General features: G+C 40.2%; 1 protein-coding gene across 4 annotated transcripts in view; it reads right to left on the bottom strand.

Annotated features, from left to right (window-relative positions):
* The window catches only part of MNAT1 (MNAT1 component of CDK activating kinase), a 133,056-nt gene that overhangs the window by 103,118 nt on the left and 6,975 nt on the right, over positions 1–22,963 (bottom strand). The window contains exon 1 of one of the 4 annotated variants that reach the window (XM_030484643.1): positions 252–329. The exons of the other annotated variants lie outside the window; for them this stretch is intronic. The gene's annotated coding sequence lies outside the window, so the exon portion shown is untranslated. Of the gene's footprint in view, positions 1–251; positions 330–22,963 lie in introns of those variants that run through there. 4 annotated transcript variants of the gene reach the window in all.

Below are 22,963 nucleotides of genomic sequence, written 5' to 3'. Positions count from 1 at the left end.
ATAGCCAAGGGTTCGTCTACTATTTGCAGCTGGCCATTGCAGGTTTATTTTCTAGGCTGATGAAGTAATAGGCACAGCCTATAAGGCAGGTTCTTCCTAGAGTCTGTAACTGTGATGATATCAGTGATCCAAAAACCAAAGGCACTGAGCAAAAGTAATTTTCCCTGTGTTACAGGTTACAGGATGTGTTCTGGGCCATCTCGTCACTGTCTGCCAAATACAAGAGGGAGTTGGGAGAAGACACCAGTTACTCTTTCCCTCTTCCTCTGTTCAGATTCTTTGAAGTTCTACCAATGAGGATTTTGCTGTTCTCACTTTGTAAGGAGACAGCTTCAAAACCTTATTTGGCCAAAAAAAAACTACATTGGGTCAGTTTTCAACTGGTAAATAAACAGGTCTCACACGCAGCCCACATGCCATGTAGAGATTACAGCTCGTTATGACAGTAAGACACATCTTGGGTTTCAGGCAGAAATCACAACTCTATCAATCAACAGATGAGAATTTTGGGGTTTTAAACACTGTTGATAAGCTATCTCCAGTTGTCTGTGGCTTCCCTCTGTTCAGCCCACAGCGACATATGCTGCAAGACAAAAATCTCAGAGATCACACTTTGCCAACATGTAATTTAGTACTGAGACTCCAGAGAGCTGATTTTAACCCCGCCTTTAAAAAACAAGCAAAACAACAACAACAAAAGACTCCGGTACTCTGCCAACACTCTGTCTTGTGTCAATTCTCAGCATCACATGCCAAGCTGCTGAGCATACAATCCTTCTTTTGGACCATTTATATCTTTTGGAAAAAAGGATGCATGCACACACTTTCATTTTTGTTCTGTCAGACAAGTTCTGCTCCATATTGCAGAAAGGAAGAAGTTAGATGAGCCCAGACATCTCAAAAATTTCAGAGACACTCAGCCACAGTTAACCTTATTTTCCAAACACCCATATGCATACTCCGATACACAGGGCAGTTCATCTCAACTGCACTCACCAGAAAAAAAAAGCAGACCAGGTAGTGGCTGAACTACAGCTTTGAATGACTGACATTTTAAACTAAAAAAGGACATACTGAGTCAATTAATAATAAACAGAAACATTTCCACCACCCATTGTGTTTCAACATCTCCACTACAAAACCATTTCAAGTGGCTTGGACCTGACAAGAGAGTTTGCAGAAAGCTGAAACTTAACTCACATTTAACTCCAGTACAGATGAGCCTTTACTTCTTTTTTCTAGAAAAATGGTAAAGAAACTTTTACGGTATTAACTCTGGATAGTATAGAGAAAATACCTCCATAGGTATTTAAATTAAAGTGGTTCTTTATGAGATACTGCTGCCTAGCCAATTAAGCACACAATCATAAAAAAACCCATGTCTTACAGCACAATTATGTCAGCTTGGTCAAACAACAGGCCAATACTTGACAGGCCACTTCTCGACACTTCAAGAGCAGCTGTGTGGCCTTGAGAAATAAGTGCTTTCACAATGACTAGGCATACCAAAATCGGCCAAGAATTCACCCAATGTACCAGAACAACCTCTTCAAATCCATTACAGTCTACTGGGCAAACATATGCCCTAAATAATAATTCAACTATGTCAATAACCTTTTTATTATGGTTTATTTTCTTTAAATAAGAACCTTTGCAAGCTTTCAGGGTTCTCAACAAACATCAAATTGTGTTGCTATCAGGATTAGCAGCTGCCCACAGCACACCTGAACTTACAACACAATTTTGAAACTTTCCACGTCTGCCTCAAATGCAGAAACTGCGCTTTTTCAGACATGATCCACCTCAACACTGCCCATTGTCTCACAAGACAAACGTACTTATCGTTAATGAGTTTAAGATTTCACACCAAACTCCATAGAAGACACGCTGCTCTCTTCCCCTTTCATATCCATATCCATGCAGGACTCGTGAGAAAGTCCTACACCACAGTGCGGGCTGAACCGTCCCCAGAGTCAACAGGTCTTACTAACTCAAGTATTTTGAGCATTCACTCGATCAGTCTTAGGAAACGCCTGCATATGCCAGAAATCACACTGGAAAAAACTAAAACACAGACAACTGAAAATAAACACTTTGGGGACACAAAATCATCACGACAAATCTTTCACTTGATCTGAAACAAATAAAACCTTCTGTTCTGTACTTTCAATGCGTTTTAGAGCACAACAACAGCATGGGGAAGCAAGACAAGGAAATGCAGCTATATGGTAAAAAGGGGGGAGGTTGGGGAATTAAAAGGTGGCATGATGGGATAGATATCCTGATCACAATACTGAGGGCTTGTCACAAGACTCTCCCATATTTCATGTCTGACCTCAAAAAGTAAGATGATAAAGTTGATAAGACACACATCTGTAAGAGAACCAGGCATATGACCAAGGTTTTCCATAAAAACAGTGGTGGTTTGGAGTCTCAATGAGAAACATGCAAGTGTTCAAAACTCTCTCAAAAATCAAAATCTTTACCAATCTCTTGCAAACGTACCTGTTGAATGACGTGCATATGTTGGCTCGTCTCTCCCAGCTTTTAGGAGGAACCAAGCCAAATTTCTGCCAAGAGCAGGGGCTTGTATTTCACTCAAAGCATAAAAAGTACACAGTCCAGTTTCCTTAAGCTATTCAAATACAGAGGGACAGTGTGGGTGTATGTACACACAATTAAAAACAACTGAAAAGAAACAGCCTGTTGGAGCAGTAACTGCATCGTCCATGTTCTGGACAGCTCTGAAAATACTGTCAGTGCTCAAAAAGCAGTATGTAATGAAGAACTGTCCTCTCTATCACTAAACTTTCTTGGTCTGAAAAGACTGAAAAAGCAATCTGCCAAAGTGCTACACTGGAGCTTCTGCACAAATTTTGTTATGATACAGTAAAATCAGCTGTTTCTTTTTATGTAACTTGTCAGAAATGAGAGACCAAACTCAATGGTTTGACCAACTCCCATTCTGATGGGTTGCAGAAGTCCTAACAACCTTGAGTTTATATATGGAGCCTCGGAACACCAAAACTGTATTTCTACATGTTAAGTCAGCACCAATACCAAAGCAGCCGCTATCAATCTGCCGCCTTCACAGTGCCCTACACAGTCCTTCCCCTGCTGTCCTCTCCTGCTGGCCAGAAAAACATTTGTGCAGCCACATGGTCATTTGCTGGGGTTTTTTTCAGCAAGAGGAACTCTCCCATTTGGTTCACCACATAGTTCACAAATACTTGTACCAGCACATAGCAACAGGCAAAGTGAAAGTAGGAATGAGCAACCGGAATGAGAAAGCTGAAGTGTGATGTTGTAATATATAAAATCCCAGGCAAAGCAAGCACATCACACCACTACCTTGAAAGTCTTGAAAACCAGACATATATTTAAAGTCATCCATTCGGAAAGCTAAAGCATGAAGAGAACAGGGAACAAGGACTGTGTTCAGTACCGGTCAATGCAGTTTAGTGCCCAGCAGCACAGGCAGGCGCTTTTGTAAACACCACTACACACCTACACAGCTTTGCTGATCTGCTCTCAAAGCAGAATTAGGAGAACCCTCAACTGAATGCCAGGTCTCAACAAGTTGAGCACTTGAACTTCCTGCTGAGTTCAGACAGGTTAGGGCATCCCACAAACAACACTCCCATTCAGGAGCTTCCACCCATGTATTGATACTGAGAGGGCTTTGACAAAGGGATATACCCCAACTACCAACATGCCTGTGACATGAGCACCAGCACAGCTGGGCTACAAAGCAAGAGAAGAGGACAGCACCACATCAGGCAACCTCTGAACAGCTCAGCCTGATGCAGGATCACATCCTCAAAAACTCTGGCAATAAAAGATCCCTCACAGCATTCAGCACACTCTTTACCAACTGTGTAATAACATCTGAGGCAAGACAACTCAACTCTAGGAGAAATACTTTCCCTCAAAGAGGGCTCCTCACCAGTGTCGATGGAAATAATCACAGTAAATCCACATATAGAGATGTCCAGCATGGCCAGGGACCCCCATAAAGGTCCTTTCAGTCTGACAAGGCCTCAAAACTAAGTTACTGAGTGCGAGGGCATAAAAAGCTGTTAATCTCTTTTCAAGCTCTGAATTCAACAGCATCCAATGCTGTTTATTAAAATTTCTCTTCCTCTTCCTTCTTCCAAAGCTTTTATAGCATAACCCAACTATTTCAGCTTGATCCAAAAGTATAAAAAGAGAAAACACGATCCTTAGTGTCCATCATTATTTCATGGTACCCTAAAAGCTGCTTGATAAACACATCTAGAAAGATGAATCAAAGCACAGTTACAAGCAATACAAGAACCGGTGGGGTAACAGACAGAGGGTAACAAGTATTTTTCAGAACTAAAGAGAGCAAGCATTCTCAGCTTGCCTCGTTTCTGATAGTATACATAATTTAATATGGAGATATATTCTACTAGCATGGAAAAAATCTTCTGCTAGTAAGTACATATTAGCTGATGTGTACTTCTGTACACCTTGTATTATGCCATGCCTTAGGTCACAAGTATGATCTTTTGTGCAGCAAAAGGTGGTGGTCATGACTCAACAGATCATCATTCCTGGCTCTTCATTAGTCTGATACAGCCTTAGGCAACAAACTGCTTCTCAAGACTGCTGCCTTTTCAGTGGGACAGACCAAAAGCACCAGTAGCCTTTGAATACTAAGGACTCAGTAGTATTTTTGTTGTTGAGAGCAGGCAAGTTTCCCAGACTAGTGCAGGTAATTTCGCATCATATCTCAATTCCCTACTAGAATTTCAATTGATTGGGGTGCTATTTATTTCCTGCCCTAAAGCATCATTTAGAATGACTTGCTAAATCTCTGTTGCCTTTACTATTACAATTTGAATAGCTGGATGTCAGAGATGGAAGAACGATCTCTATGCAGTCCTTAAGTACCTTACAGAGCAGAGTCTAAATCATTCTTAACATTAAGTTGCAGAAAATCTCATCAGAAGAAAGAAAAACAAACAAAACCATCACAGTAACATTTCATTGCCCTCTTTCATCTAAATACAGACTTAATCCTTAAAGAAATAAACCTCAGTAAATATCTTTTAAAAAGCAAGACTAGCATTAAAAAAGAAAAATCTGCTTGAAAAAGAGTGACAGGTTTGTGTATTTCTATTTTTGAAAAGGCTGTATCTTTCACACACAAGAGACATATAACAAAAATACATATATATATATATATAATATCTAATAAATCATTCAGGTCTTGCTAAACAAGTTCACTCCAATGTAATCACACACAAAAACAGGGTGCAAGGGACCCCCAGGGTCATTCCCCGCATTTCTACCGAGCCATGTGTTACACTGTCCAGAGAAATCTGCAGAACATTTGCCCCTGAATGTGCCACAGGCCACACAGAGCTCTGCAACACAGCACTAAGGTTTTGATAAATCTACTTGGTTTTTAACGTTAAGAAGTTCAAGGAGATGTAAAGAACGAACCCAAAACAAAGTAAGGCATCTCTTCTTGCAAAGGATCGCTTATTTAGGAATGTCTGTGCTAGCCTTGTTACTAAAGCTGGTTTGCATCACATTGCTTCCCAGAGCCCCTAATGACCTTTATCACACCCTGTGGCTGCAGTCCCTGAAACTGCAGCACTAACAAAGGCAAGTCACTAGAGTTACAGCTTTCGTTTTAGTCTCTGTAACCCAACGGACTTTTACTGCATTTTCTTGAAAAGCTTCTTTATCTCACCAATCTTCGTTTTCACCCGTGTAAGTGCAAAGGAGATATTCATTAAAAAATCCCAACAGTAGCAATTTAAACAGCTTCCCACCTCCCTAGTCTCATTTGGGAATCTCTTACTTCCTACCAACTTTTAAGGGTCATTCCTCACTCCATTTTCACATAATCCCTAAACAACTATTATCACATCTTTTCTCAGCAGGAGATAAAATATAGACTGTGCTTCATAAACAGTGGAGACCTTACAATTACATCTGTAGTGGGACACAGCATGATAAATATCTCAGAGATGTCTCGAAATACCCTACAACACGTGGCCAGAGAAGCAATCTCAAAAACAAATATATTTTGATTTATTCAAAAAAGAGGAAAAACACACTAAACCTCCTTCGCCATCCCATGCTGGCCATTGAGCAGGTCAGATTCCAATTTCCTTTTTAAGGGTGGTAGAGATCCTGACCTACTTAAAGCCTGGTAGAGAACATATTTTGCATTTAAAATCTAATTATTAAAAAAAAAAAATTATTTTTCCTTCAGCTTAAAAATAAACGGCAATTGCTATTTTTGTACATTAAATCAGTTGGTGAACATCACACCAACTTTTTGAAGCTAAATTGTAAGGTCACATTCAATGCAACTACTTTTAGAGGAAGGTATTAAACAGAAATAAGGAGGATGTGTCAGACCTTCATTAGCTGTGCTGGCATCTCAGCCATTTCCTACAGATTGCAGGGGATAAAAACCTAGCCCTACTTCAGTGAAGGTGGAAGGAGCTTCACAGGTTATCGCATAGGACTAAGTAAGCAAATACATTACTCACCATACCAAAGACAAAACACAAACCGTTCTCTCCAAGTTGCAGCACATTTCAAACAACCTTATCATGATGAAAGTTTGCGATGCACATTCATTCTTTTAATATTTGTTAATAGGAGAGAAAAGGAGGAGAATCAGCTGCATGATGTGGAAGCAAGAAGCAAGACAGCATGTATTAATAATCAAGGATTAATGGATCAAAAAGACAAAAGTAAAAAAATTATTGTATTTAGCAAAATACATTATATTTTTGTTTGTATTTATATTAGTACCAGTTATGCCATAGACCACGTAAAACAGAACACCCCAGTGTAGTTACTCAGCAGTAGATGAGGACACCAGGACAAGAGACTGCAGAGGATCAGGAGAGGATGACACACAACTATCTCCTAACATCCCTAAGCTGATCACAGTCATATTGTTGTCAAATCATTTGAAGTCAGATAAACATCCACAAATCTCTTCTTTGTTATGTATTCCTCCCACGCATAAACACCAAACTCAGAGCACAGATTTGTGGGGCATTTGCATGTGGCTCATTATTTGTGTGTGGAAATAGCTTGGAAGTATTTCTGAACGCCTGTTCTGTCATAAACCCCACTTGCCACACTCTGTAGGAGTGGTCTAACTTACTCATTTTGAAGATATTTTTGTTCATTCCTATTTTTGCATAATGTTAACTGAAATATAAAAAGGGGGGGGGGGGAAGCTTTCAAACCCCACCATTATCCATGGCTACAGCCTTATGCTTATGATGGGTGCCATGGTCCATCAGAGAACTACCCTGGTTAAATAAAGAGCCATTGAAAACAAGTAAGGAAATGGGAATCTGCCCCCAGATTCCGATGATCAGTTCCAGACAACATTTGAGCTTATCACTTTTATCCAAACATCAGCTGAGCAGCATTCAACAATGCTGCAGCTTCTCTCATAAACACCACACCGCTCCATAATTACACTGAATCTGTGAGCGTTATTCAAAGCAGCATTTATTTAGGCTCACAACAGCTGTATTAAAGCCATGTGTAAAGAACATTGTTCCTCGTCTACGAAACAGTGAATAGTATTTTCCTTATGCATATAAATCACACATAGTGAGCGCTTGATACTATCTAGTGCCACTAAAGTAGCCAAATTAAAACAAATCAAGAGTTTACCTTTGAGCGCATAATTCTAAGACTGAAAGCCTTCAAATAGAACTTTATGCTTTCTATACGCTCCTAGCCTCATTCAAATAAGCAGCTCGTACACAATAATGAAAAGGATTTCTTTATCCACCACTTACTACAAACAAAAAATCAATACATCTATTTTACACATGAATTTTTGATTCTGCCAACCCTCCAAGAAAGCAATAGCTACCAGCAGATGCCACAATGACCAGAGATTGAGGGACCAAGTAAAGAAACCCCAAATGCAGAGGATCAGTTTTTCAGAAAGCAACGACCCTTCCAAGGCTGATACTTTGGAGGTACCCACTTAACACTGACCACTTTTCACGTCCTCAGCCAAAGCAAACTGTCTATGCACAAAACATAAAATTCTTTCTACTCAAAATTAATTGAGTAGAATTAATTAAACTCGAAGGAGATCCAAAGCTGTGAATTATCTACTCTCACCATTTTATGGAATTATGTATTACTATGAATTATTGGGCCCAATCCTGCAAGCTTAATACACAAACTGTCCTTGACATCCAACAGGGATAACTTGGACAAACAAGGCTCCTTCCACCAGGGTTTAGGGACTAGTTTTCAGTACTGAGGACCATGACTGTTCTGTAAAACACTTACACAGACAACTTTCCCATATAAGGGTGCATTCCTCCCCTTACAGATAAACTAGTCCTTCAACTCATCACCAATACCTCTGATTAGCAGGGTACTTCATTTAAATCCACACTCCTGCTATTTACAATACAATTATGGTAAGTTCTCTAAAGCTCTCGGATCTCCATGAACTTAAGCCACTTCCTTAACTTTGCAACTTTTATCTAAAGGGCAGTTCAAAGTGCTTCAACCCCCTAAACCCACATGCAACATTTTGGATAGCGGTATAAGGAGTTCTACTGTTCACCATTTTCTCCAAGAAACATTATGATGCTACAGAGATGTGGTCACCCACTTCCACAAAGCATACAAGCCAAGTTTACTACTCAAAAAAGGGATATAAAGATGAGAAAGAGATGGGTTGTTTGTAGATATTGAAGACTGCACCCTGGCTATTGCAGCTATCATGCACTCAATAATTAAACCCTGAAAATAATCCAGTTACCAGCACAGGCTGCAGTTCATGACTGATGGTGCCATTGTGCAACAGAAGTATTTGAAAAGCAGCTGCAGCCTTTTGCATTTACAGCCTGTCTTCATACCCAGGGCAGAAAACACCACACTGGGTGTTTTCCCTGGAAAACCCTGTAAAACAAGTTTGGTGACACCCACTGCAGCACGACCTGAATCCAATGCACAAAGTTAACCAGTCTAACAAAATTCCTCAGTAAAAAACATGCTACAGTTGGTTGTGAAAAATCACAAAGATGAGGCCACACTCCCAAGATAACTGAACCCAGCATAAAAAGAAACACACCTCTGTCTGTACTGGTGAAGCATAACCATTACCTGCTGGCTACCGAAGCACCTTTCCTCAGTCAACCCAGCAAGGGGGATGCCAGCCCCAAAACTGGAAGCATCACCCTACCTCATTTAGCTTGCCAACAAGGCTTGACAAGGTCATTATAAATAAATGTGTATAATTTTAGTGATCCTAGGGATGTACATAAGATTCTCCCTTCTTTTCCCTCCTTTCAGGAGGCCTTTACATGCCACCTTGTGCTTTGTGCCGTATCACCACCACAACGACATGCTGAGTCTTCAAAACTGTTTTGTATTAAAAAATAGAATACATGACTCAGATGGTCTAAAGATGTATCTGCTTACTCAAAAAATTAAAAAAAAAAAAAAAAAAAAAACCACTTCACCCCAAAATATCACCTTTAATAGCAATTTATATTATAGTTTCCAGAACTGCCAAGTACTTGGCTGCAAAAGTTTCAAGCAATGGAACTGGGTTTTCTCTAAGAACTGCAGAAATCAGCATTACTAAACACTGAGGGAACTTCCTTGCTGATCAACCCTTCAGTAACTTTAATGCAAGTGAATACCAAGATGATAAATTTTCACCTTTTATCTGAAAGTGCTCCCATGGAAGAAGGACTCTCCCTCACAAAGGTGTATTTCCTGCTGGTCATTCCCCCTTATCTGGTTGCTAGAGACCTTGACAATACTTATTCACACACTCTCACTTCTCAGGGCAGCTGGTCTCAACCACACAGATACAATCACACTCAACTGCTACCCAGACTGTATACATGGCATTAAGTCTCAGTCAAATTCTCATTGGCTTTAAATGATAAAGTGTTAAATTTGTGGGAACGTGCATAGCAGAGGCAGCTTAAATATAATGTGGTTTAATTACATAAAGATGTGAATGCACTAATAAGATAATAGTATGTTTTGGTTCTGCTAGCGAGGCTGCAATTGTCACTCTGGGCACAAAGTCAAGCAGTTCAAACTGTCACCAGCACCTGCATTGTGCTCCCACCTACACAGCAAGCAGTTGACAGTGAAAGACAAACCCATGGGATTTCTGCTCTGCAGCTTTTAGCAAAACCAGATTCAAGTGAAGCTAAATGCTCCATTACATGGCCATGCCAAAAGAAGTTCTTTGGTTTTGACAATAACCAGTTAAGTCACTTTTCCCATCCCCAACATAGCCATTTAAAAGGCATGTAAAAACTCAACACTTCATCATAGGTAAGTTAAAAAAAGCGCGTATAAGCTGTAAACTGTTGCTTAGCCATTCTTAGACACAACATGACAAAATATGAAAATGTTCAGGTCTTTTTTTACTGCGAAAAAAAATCTACCCTAATCCTTCAGGCAGCTACTACTGAAGAGGCAAGCCAGCTTCATGGCCCTCTGGGAACATAGGGCTCAAGAAAGGAGGGAAACAAAACCTCACTGTTTGGTGGGCTTCAAGGAGGTCCCGGATTCAGCTCCATAGACTTATTTGAACAGTTCCCCAGGTATCACCAGAGAACAAAAAATGTTCATTACTGTTTGCAAGACCAGGCTCCTGAAGACAATGGCCTACTGAAAGCAAACAAACAAACAAACACTATATAGAAAGAAGATAAAATCAAAAGACAGATACAGGCACCTGAGAAAATACTTATTAAGTGAATTGGATAATTCCCATACCTGGAGTTTTTGCTTTCCCTAGCACCAAAGTGTGGATCTAGGACTGTCCAAAACTACCCTCTGTAAGCAGCCCTAGCAGCGAGGCCATACTCACATCAAATATTGTGGGAAAACTAATCAGAACTACTTTTCACTTGTTCTTTCCTGCAGGCAAATACTCTTGAATCTTTGTTCAAAAACAAAGACTATAAGGGAGTAATAAAGGGAAACGTGAACATTCTTTCAGAAAAGCGAGTGCCTGAACTCGACACAAAACTCAGCACAACAGACTCAGCCCTGCTCTGTTCCACTCAGCAACACAGTAACAATCTTTCCACCATTAAAAAAAAAGTCACCTTCCTCCTGTTCTGCAGAATGACTTGTCAACCACCAAATTCACACATAGCACAATAACGAGGACAGGAACTGCATTGCCCAAAGGACTGGTGCAAGACATGGAGCCTTTCACTCCCTGTTCTGGAGTCAAAAGTGAACACATTTGGGCAAAGTGCCAAAAATACAAAGACACTCACTCTTGGTTGTCCTTCTTGAAGATCTCCCTGCTGTAAAGGTCACACAGTAGAAACGCTTCCTCTGTATTTCATAGGCTGCTGATGCCACCTGGGGAAAACGTGTCAAGCCAGTCACTCCCAGAGCATTAAGGAAAACCGGTTACAAGACAAAAGCCTTCTTCAACTTTGAGAAGTGTTTACAAATGTGATGAATGCCAGTGTGTCCTAGCCTGCCAGCTCGAAAATAAGTCAAACACCTGGCCCCCAGCACAAAAGGCTGACTCACCTGTACAGCATCTGTTACCCTTTGAAAAGACCCCAAGTTTAGCACTCTGGGGACACAAAGTACTTTCAGGAGGCTAATGGGAGCATGACTTTCCCTTGTCCTCCTCTCCAGCTGCACACACTGCAGACCAAAGTTGTGGGATAGCTTCCCAAGCCAGGGGACAAAGAATGCTTAAACTCACACTCCATGAAGCTCTAACATCAGTATTACTTCCCATCCCATCCCACAGCTCCACTGAAAAATAATGCATAAAACTGAGCAAGCACTTTAGCACAAGACACTGTATCAACTAAGTCAGGAGGAAATAGTGCTTTTCCTGTTCCCAGTGTATCTTCACCTCCCCTGCTCATATTTGTTTGCTTTTACGACTATAGCTAATTCAAGCATTTTTCGTTGCACAGAACTATGAGTTGGGATTCATGAAAGGCCCTCTGGCTACTGCTCAAAAAAAAAAAAAAAAAAAAAAGGCAACTTGATAATGAGTTGTGATGTGTTAAATATTAAACTTGCTTCATTGTCATTCCCACGGCCAAACAGATTTTGCTTTGTATTATCTTCACTTTATATAGAGAAGAAAAACAAGCAAAATTAAAACCGCTCTTATGAAGTACCATATTGTGCAATGACCATCCTCCTGAGCTATACCTTGTACCAGCCTTCATTCCCACTTGTGACAATGCTAGAAGACCACGAGCCCAAGCTTTGAAAGGACTATGAAAATATCTGAATGAGAAGAGGCCTGAAAACATTCCCTATTTCACGGAGAAAGTTGTGTCTTCCCCAGCGTAGCTCTTTTCAGATTGCAACATCTCCAGTAATCCACAAGTGATCCTTTCATTTTCAGGAATATAAACTTTACATAACACAAGGAGACAGTTCCTTGCAATTATCCAAATCCATGCAACCCATGTGGTGTTTGAGCAAAAGAAAAACAGAGCCTCTGCGTGTTCAGGCTGTCAACTAAAACAAACATCTTAACTCCCACAGTATGTCTTGGGGAAATTGCATGGGATCATCAGAGATCAAAGGTTTTTCTGCATGGCTGCCACACACCTCCGTGGCCACTTTATGCTGTAGGAATGCTACCAAGACAGTGCTCTCCTGGCACAGCACCGCAGCTATCAACAAAGACACATACAAGTACCTAATACAGAGATATTTTTTTCTTTTTTTTTTTTTTACTGGTATCATACATGGCTGCTGCAAGTACAAGGTAGAGTCTAGTCCTAAAGTAGCTTATCTTACTTTTAAATCTGTGCTGTCACAGTTCCCCACCCCATATTCAAGTCCTAGTACCTGTATAACAGCACACGCACCCAGGAGCAGTACAAAGAGTAGTCCAGCTGATAACTAGTCTAAAACTCTAACATGGATCACCTCTATGAACCGGTTCACCACTGAGTGCCAAAAAAAAGAGGGTAGGAACACAAGGAAGTGACAGCGGGAACATCTGGACTTCAATTAGCTGGAGTGACCATGGAGACTCAAGTGGTGGCCAACACAAACATGCAGCCAGTCATTTTATTTTTTATTTTCCTTAACCGCACCACTGCTCATCTTTTCTTCCTGTCACCTTTATACGTAAAAGGCACGACCAGTGAGTCTGATAGCTTCACGTATAAAGCATAACGACATCCTACACCAACAAGACCAATTGCAAAGCTCATAATGTGCTACAAGCAGAATGCAGGAAGAGTTGTAACATTTTGAGTGCAAGCAATAACATCACAAGTGAAAGGGCATATCACAGATGCTTGGTAAAGTGCAACCCTTCTGTTCACAATTCAGCTTAAAAATGCATAGTCAAAACATGCATATGAAGGCACACAGCTGCCAAAGCGTCTCAGCAAACACACAGAGGACCCACAGAAGACACATATGGAGGGGGCAGTTGCACAATAGGCTTTCTCTGGTGGCAAAACAGGCCTTGCCGCTATGTATCCCCATCTCCTCCCTGTACCTGCACTGGCATCGCAGCTTGCTGCCCCTCAGATGTGCTGATATGACTGTGTGCGAGGCTGGACGATAAAGTGAAACAGAAGAATTAAGGTGGGAAGAAAAGCAAACCAAAAAGAAAAAAAACACCACAATATGCCTCTAACAAACCCACTCCTTTTGAAATTCTGTTTCTTTTTATACTCAGTTCTCTCCACCCCAGGACCAAAACTCCAATTTTAACCTTGCTCAGTAGCACTGAGATGATCTAGAGTATTACCTACGCAAACACTAGGTTGCACAAATCACCAGTCACCTATGAGCTCAATGTTCTAACACAAAATAAAACTTCCAAAACAACTCCAAAACTATACTGCAGAGCAAAGCTGAAATATGACTACATTAACTAACACAAATACTCTTTTCTGGAACATCCAGCAACTATTCATAGGATTGGCACAGTCTAAGCTTAACACTTCTCCTTATGAGGCTCTCAAAAGGCTATTTTTATTTGCTGTGGAAGCAAGTTGTGTGTTTGAAGATGAAGGACAGATGAGAAAAAAGTTCTAACATTCCCCTTGTAACATCCTTGAAAATTTAGAGATTCCTGTAAAATCATAATTGTTTTTCTCATTAGTAAGATGGAGAGAGCAATGTTTTTACATCACAGGAGAAATACATAGGCATAAAAGGTTTTATATCCAGAGGCACCAAGTACTATAGGAAAAGAAAGAAACCAGTGATCCTCTTATTCACTACATATACATGATATGGCCAGAAAATAACTTGATTTAAAAATAACTGATTAAAATATATGAATATAGTACAAAACAGATCCTGCAAGATGAAAAATAGCATTCTACATCAATAATCATATGCTACCATATATATAGAGGAACCAAGCTAAGACTGAATGAGGAATCTTTTCTTTTAGCATTTTCTAACTTCTGGGTACTAAACTTGAAAACAATGCCTGGAATGTAGCTTTCATGTGCAATTTATGCATACCTCAAGAGACTCTAGGTAAAATACACAAATCATCTTTAAAAAAAATCTGAAAAAAAAAATGTCTGCAGAAGTTAGGAAAGGAAAATAAATGGGTGTTTTATTAAAGTCGTCCCTCCAAACTTGCACAAAAAAACCCCCTCTCCCATTGCAAAATGAAGTTGGACTGGTACATTTATTACAATCCCTAGTCAAAAGCTGACCTAGTCAAAAGAGGTCAGTGATTAAGACTGGCAAGTAAAAGATCTGATGTCACTTGGGAGACTATGAGGGACAGCCATTTAAGACCTTTGAACTGGTACTTTTTAAAGGAGTGGAAAAAAACCCAAAACTTCACACCTCTCCCTCCTCTCAACCACCTTCAGCTTCTCCTGTGAACAGTCCAAGCCAAATATGAAAAGTGATTGCATTAAGACAAACTCCAAGTCCACCGCTGCCACCTTATCTTAAATTAACTGTGTAGGACCCTCCTCAGAGGCCCCCCCACAAGCCTGTGCCAGTGGCACTCGGAGGGCAGCACCCAGGACACCAGCTCCAGAGCTGCAGCTCCCAAGAGGTGCCAGTCCAACAACTCCTCTTGATCTGCTCCAAGAGGAGACCATGAAGATCAAGTGTTAAGTCTTGCTAAAGATTGAATAAAATTCTGGGGCTGCCTCCCATACCTGGAAGGGTAAGAATAACCATGTAATACACTCAGCATATAGCGTTCCATTTGTGAGGCTGCTAAAATGTGCATTAAAAGTTGGATTAAACAAATATGTGGGAAAACATCCCGATTAGCCATGCTAGTGTAAAACTCCGAGGAAATTAATGCAAGAAAATAAGACCAGTGAAAAGCAATCAGGATACTAACACATGCCATGCAAGCACAGCTTTCTCTTGGTACTGTATTAAGATTTCTTTTTGAAAGATTTCTTAACAAATGACATCGAAAATTGCATACTGCCAAGAAAGGGGTGGAGTGAATACCATTCTCTGCATTGCCTTTTGTATTATTACAAAGGCAATACTCTGCACAGCAGAGAATGTTTCTAGTTATTAAATTTTATGTTTCTATATTCAATGGCATCACATTATATATGGCCTTTTTCTGCAATTAAACTCCAAAACACAAATTAAATATTAATGGATGTCAGTTATGATTGTAAGAAACAATAAAAGGACCATAAATTAAATAATGCAGATAGTACAATAAAGTATTTTCACATGATCAAAACAATGTTTCAGTGTTAATGTTTTCTTATTCTAATTGAAAAATATAATTACATACTCATAGGTGTTGTTATTGCACAAAATTTGCTAAAGAATACCATCTTTTTAGCACTATGATTCACTCCCAGTAAGAAAGAGCAAAACAAGCCTTGATGCTCCTTCCAGCCAAGCCTAGCGGTGCAACATCATTCGATGTTTTGCAGAAATCTTCATTTTGAAGCTGTCCAGAGTACAGAAGGATATTTTAGTTATTCCTAGGCTATTTCCATTTCTGTAATCAATTATACACAATTCTACATTTTGTTCAGTATTACCAGCTCTCTCACACATCCAGAGTATTTTCCCACTACTGTACCTTTTAACTAAGGAACTAACTTTAGGCTTGCTAAGAATTAAACAAACAAAAAAACCAAACACCAACAAGAACACTAAACAAATACTCAACTATGACACTCGGACAACAACCTCATTGCTTTAAGGTCATTACTTCTGTTTCCTGAAACTGATTTTTATGGGCAAAAAATAAAGGTCCGAGGCAAGACATTTTTAACAAACTACCAAATGCAGTCAAAAGCCGATTTAAATAGCAGCTGCTTGATGCTCAGATGTACAACTCTTCCCATACTTTACCACACTAGTCATCAATGACTACGAATTGTAAATGACATGGGACATGTTGTTCACAAACAAATCAGATTTACGGTTATATTCAGTTGTTCCTGTTACCTGAAATTAGAACTAGAAGCTCATTAAATATGAATACGTTTCAGAGAATGTAGAGGCACAGCATTATACTGATGAAAGCTTCATTAAATTTTCAATGCTATAGCTGCTTCTATATTTGTGAAGGAAGGACACAGAGTAGAATGAAGCAAGTTGAGGTAATTCTCCTTCAGGCAACTTTGTATCTTTCTACTATTCCTAAAAACTGTATGGATTTTAAAATAAAATGTTGGACTAATTAGGTGTAAGAGAAAGTGATTGTGGTCCATTATATTCAGTGAATGATTACTTTCCGACCAGCATTTGTCTTGTATACGTTTGCCAATTACACAACTAATGTTCAAGAACAGGGGAACTGGCAGAAACCTAGAAATCGCATTTGAATGATCAAGCTCATATAAAATACAGACTCTGTATGGGTTCTGAACTCAATGGCACAGTCATCTTTTTAAAATATTCAAATAAAAAACATAACAAGAGTATTGGAAATTAAGTCTTACCTAACAAACAGTAGGACATAACTTCTTCTGCAAGAAGAAATGTAAAACTGCCTAAGACATGCAGTAATACAGCCTTATTTTTACTGCAGAGACTGAAACCAAGAAAAAGACCTGGGACAAAAAACAAACTAGGCACAAGCCCACTATTCAACTAGATTTCTAGTATTATCATCATCAGATCAGACAATTAAAATCTCTATATGTAAAACACCCATAACCAGGCTACATGAAAGAATGAAGAATCAAAAATGCAAAAGTGAAAATTCAAGCGGTCTGATCCCTCTTGTGGTCGTGCACTACAATATAAAGTTGTTATATCTTCACATTGTCAGCTCAGTTTCCTTTGGAAAAAAGGCTTATGCAATCTGTCTGTTAGTCAGTTACTCCCTATACACTCCCCTCGACAGCTATTACCTTATGTAAACTAAGTCAGGCAGTGGGGTAGAGGCCTTAGTACCAAGTTATTCCTCTAACATGCCAGCACAATATATTGATTGGGCATTACCTGTTTTCCTTACAATTAATGTGCATGGCCTGCCAGGAACCAAGATGTAGGGCTGATCTTTCGAACTTGTTAGGACAGCCACCCCTTTCAGGCCTCTGCATAAGCAGCACTCAGCTAACACACACGCAGACAATGCCGGTTTATCCTCACACCTTGTTTATTCTGCCCTGTTCAAACCCTGCTTCAACATGTTTACTTTCTTTTCCCCCTCCAGTTTTCTTTGGCTTGCATAGTCAGCATTAAATAACTGACCTTCTCAAAATCACCATGAGGTAGTATTATCCCCACATTACCAGACAAGGAAATTAAGCCACTATAATTAATGCTTGAAGCATGCCCAAATTTCAAATTGCTGATTTGAGAGTGATTAGCATTAGCGCTATATAGGATTTCCTCTGCTCAAAGCACAGCTCCTGGGGAACGCAGGAGCGGTTGTGTACAGCCTGCGCTCCCGCGGGGAAGTCCGATGGGTGCAGCCAGAGCCCTCATGAAATGCTGGGCTCCAGGAACTTGGCTAACTGCACCCCGAGGCTCTGTAAAGTGCCTCAAATACCCTGGGCGCTGCTCCAGCTCAATGGGGGAAGACAAGATATCAGAGTGCCAACCCCTTCCCAATCCTTCCTCCTTCCCCAAGCAAGACTTTCGTATCCAGGCACAGACTCCTTGCTCAGCTAATTTCCATTTAGACACCTACACCCCTTCACCACACATGCAAACACACACACACAGAGATGTGCACTATCCTTACCTCTGATTTTCCCACAGCTGCCAGCTCCCCAGGCATTCATCCTCCTAGAACCTCACATCTTCCTCTATGGTTCCTTAGCTCCAGTTTTTTGTCAGTCTTCCCAGACAGTCCTAAATATTTCTCCAGCCCAGTCATCACTACTCCTCCTCTCCAGTCTTCATGTAGTCATACCCCCTATACCCTTTCTCTAGGCAAGTCCCCCTCATGCTGCTTCATTTACTGCCATACAATAAGACCAGGAGTCAACCTCCTTTCTCAACTCCACCACAGCATTTTAGAGTTTCCCAAGAGCCATGAGATGTTTCCCAGTCACACATTCCTTCCAAAAGAGAAGGCTCCTTTCCAAGATCTGTCAAGCAGGCAACAAAGGTTCCCACCCAGACCCCATGCAATTTGAGTTCCCTAACCTCATCCCTAGGAACAAATCTCCAAGGGGCTGTTCCACTCATACATCATTGAGATACTGCCCATGTAGACACAACAAATTCTGGCCGCATCTGCTGTTCTGTCCTGTATTACCTTTCCCCAAAACCAGGCAGATAGAATAGAAATCAAGGATCTGTTTAGCAAAATTTTAGGCCACTTACATGTCTGAAAACAAAAAGGTTCAAATACAGTAATTCTAGACTAAGCTCAACAGACAAGTATCTCTCCAGCTCCTAAATTCCTCCAGGCCTGCTCAGCTGATGACATTCACAGCAACATCACATCATTTTGGCATTGCCCTCAGTCCTGTTAACCTCCTTCTCTCCCTTTACAGAATACAGCCATATCCCAGAACAAAAGGTAACCTTTTTTTTTTCCCCTGGAACAAGGGAATCTTGGGGATTTAAAGACAGCTTCCCACCTCCAGTTCACAGCACATCAGTCATAGGCTTATCAACTACACTGCCACTGACAGTCCTTCCTGATGCTGTCCAGTGTGTGTAAGGACTATTTTTTCAGTCTTTTCAAACCTGCAGAAAGCTAATTGCAGAAGAATCTCAACTCTTCTATTTACACAAGGCTATTCGTACACTCACTCTAAAGATTACCTAGTCATTAGTTATACCTACAGATAGTTCAGCTTCCAATTCCCACAAAGATACCTTTTTTTTTTTCTGTAGAGAAAACACAACCCACTGCAGGTAAGGATGACAAAGATGTTAAACATTTTCTGCCTGTACTTGCCTGGGACCAGAGGTCTACCTTATTCACCCCAGCTCTGCCAGCAGCTCTTGTGATACATCTAACCCCAGTGCCAAACTTTCCTGCCCAGTTTGACCTAATGCTTCCCATTCTGGCTCAGCAGTCTGAAGGCGTCAGCATGAGCCGAACCACTCCCTTGCCTTTTGCTGTCTAGGAACAGCAGTCTGTCTTTGTCACCCTGGCAGCAAGATTGACGGCCTGGCCGCATTGCTCAGAACTAATAAAAACTAGGGAGCAGAACATTCTTAGGGTTTGGGAACTTTCACCTCAACATTGCTTCTTAAAAAAAAATAAATAAATAAAAAGGGAGGGGGGGGAAAGAGAACCTCTTCCTCACTCTGCCCCATCCCGCTATTTCCTAACTCTCAGCAGAACCACTTACCTTCCTTTATAATGTTTAGGAAGTTGCTGGGCTCACATTAAGCCCAGAATTCTGCACATACGTAGATATAATCTAACTGTAATGCCCATCACTGAGGTAGGGCTGTGGGAACAGCAAAAATCATTATCTATGTGTTTTCCAATTTGGAGCCAAAATATTTATCAGACCAGATGACTTCTTGCTCATTGTTTGCTTGTGGCAGAAGCATCTTGTTCTCACTTCTCAACTTACCTGCATTCCACATGAAAAAACCTGCAAGAATTTCCTAATACATTCTCTCCCCCCATATGCATTATATCCAAAGGAAGAACAACTCAGAACATAGTTTTATAATGTTCTTAGTTACAACATTTAAAGTCTAATTTTGTCATGTACAAGATAAAAGTAGAGGGAACTGGCAACATGAAAACTTAAGCGTCCACCACTCAAGCTTAGCACACTGCCTGTCCCATATCCTGTCCCTATTAGGGGAGAATTTTTTTATTTCTTAATTTCCTAACCAGACCTGAACACTGGAGTACACAGCTCAGTTCCCAAAATGCTGACCTAGCTTTTCTTCAAACTTCACCTTCAGATGTCCTGAGGAAAAAGCAACCGGTGCCCCAAAGAGCATACACACAAATGCAACTTTTGAGTACTCCAACAGGGCACTTTCAGGTTTGCTCCGCTGTGAATTCACAATTGCTGAGATGTGCTTTTTTAAATGACTCGAATATATTTGCCTAATTTCATAAATATTAAACCTATGCATATCACTTATTAACATTTGGCAGCTAATGCAGCCACATGGAAACAAGACAAATGTCCTTCTTCCTCACAAACCTGCAGAATTATTGGCTTGAATTGTAACACAGTAAATGCGATTAAAAGAAAAACCCACCTAATACCGAATTGTTTAAAAGTTATCATGTTTGCCGCCTTTTTGAGAAGCACTTATTTTAGGCATAGAGATTTACCACACCTATGTCGGACCATTCCCGTGCTAGACTTTTACCATATTCAACCTTACTATGGTAAGCATTTACCCAACAAAAAGCGTTGGGCATGTTTGCAGACTCCTCAAGCTGGGCACCTAAACCCAGTAGCCATTTTCAGGATCCCAGGCTGCAGATTTAGCCAGACTGAATTTTCAGAATCAAAGAATTTACTTTTCAATTGACTACTTGGAGATCTAGGATACAAACAAAAGCTTTCCTTTTGCCAAGGTTACATCTTGGAGCAGAAACACAACTTCAATTTCTGAAAAGTACTTGTCAGGAATGAAGGGTAAAGCTCTGCAAGCTTTGCTAAGCAGACAATGAGCATTACTAAGCAGACAGGACAATAGCTCAACAGAGAAAAGAAAAGATTTTCTAAATGTGTAAGTTTTAAAACAAAAGAATAATAACAACTGAGGCATTAACACCACTTCATCAGAAGTATTAAGATCATGATTTAGAGCCAAATTTTAAAGTAAATATTCATGGTCAAAACTGGATGGCAGAAGGAAATAACCTCTTGGGTATTTCAGCAATAATTTAATCACCTCCCACGACTAACTCAGAGAGACTCTGGAAGAGTAATGGGATAGAACAGAGTCCAAAGAACATCTAATCCAAATTAATAAAAACAGGCAAAGAACAAAATCACAAAAAGACAAAGAAGAAAGATGCCCTAGATTTCTACTCCCCAAGAAGTCAGGGAAAAGTTTTCTTTCTGCGGGAATACATTATTCCACTTTTTAAAAAGTAATTCTGCTTCTTCCTTAGAGGATGTAGACAGGCTATAATTGTGCAACTATTTCAAACAAGCACCAGTTAACCTAACTGGTAGATCTGACAATCGAGTAAAAAACTTCCCTGATGTGTCTCCCAACTCACAGAAAAGAAACAAAGAGAATTCTCTCAGAGACATAAATCATTCTGAATTAAATACATTACCTATTTTTCACTACTTATCTCCCAAAGCAAAGTAGACATATTTAGGACCACACAAAGTTCCTGTTCTGGTTGAGATTTTTAGCTGTATGTAATCCAAATCTGCTTTAGTCTACTAAGATTACTTACACTTTTCATGCAACCAAGAATCTACCACCTAGGAATCTAATTTAAGATGTGATATGGCAAAAGCAGCAAGAAAACAAGCCAAAAGACAAAACAGAGCACTTGCTCTCCTAGAGAAGCCAGCTTTTTAAGCAAGCAGCTTCACAAAATGGTACAAGCTAAATCAACATTGTGTCTTCCTTCAACCCTATTCCTACCTTACTTGTGGACGCATGCTCCTACATATTACCTTGCACCATCTCTGATGCCTGTCTAACTATTCACAAGCCACTTCAACTCACTAGTCCCATACAAACACCACCACATTAACTTACCAAAAAAGCTTCTCATTTTCTGCCCGGTTAGCAAACTAAACCAGCTCCTGCATGAGTCCAGTAAGTACCAGAGGCTGGTGGCTCTTTCCCTTGTGCCTGTTCACAACTCCTGTATCCACATTTCTATCGTTCAATCAGCACTACTCATACTGTTTGTACCCGTGAGCCCACACCCCACTTTTGTACTAACAAAATATGATTAAAAATCGTATACACCACAGGCAAGCTTTACATTGCAAATGACAGCCTTAAATACACTATCACTGTCCTTATATATCTTGCATTTAAGATATTTTCTTAGGAAAAAAGCTCGCCAAACAAATTTCAAACACATATTTAAGCACCTAATTCCCGCATGCTCAAGTTAAAAGTTACAGGTCTGACAGATCCTCACTGCCTACCTCTAGTTGGAATTCTGCACTCAAACTTACTTGGCTAAAATACAGCTTTATTTTATTTTCCACAATCTCCAGGGCTTCCCCCCATCTCAGAAGAAAGGCATTTTCTTAAACCACACTGCAGAGAAGAATGCAGTAGGAAGCCAAGTGATCCTTTCGCTTGGAAGGAGATTAAACAAGATTCCAAACTTTTTTCCAACAACTCCAGCCCCATGCACTGGCATGAGCCCCCACTCCTCCAAAGCCACCAGGGATGTGCCTACTTCCAACTCCTGGGGAACCTGACAGCCACAAAACTCCAAATGCTCCTAACATTAAAATAAATAAGCAAATAATGAAACCTCTGTTTCTTCATTTTAGCAGTCGTTAGCACTGCAATTAAGATTTCTCAGAGGACGCAATTATCCCCTAATGAATCCTTGGAATATCCATAACAGGGTGCG

This window comes from Strigops habroptila, chromosome 4, assembly GCF_004027225.2.
Source record: "Strigops habroptila isolate Jane chromosome 4, bStrHab1.2.pri, whole genome shotgun sequence".
Classification (NCBI taxonomy): Eukaryota; Metazoa; Chordata; class Aves; order Psittaciformes; family Psittacidae; genus Strigops; species Strigops habroptila.
This window is presented reverse-complemented; position numbering and strand designations above follow the sequence as displayed.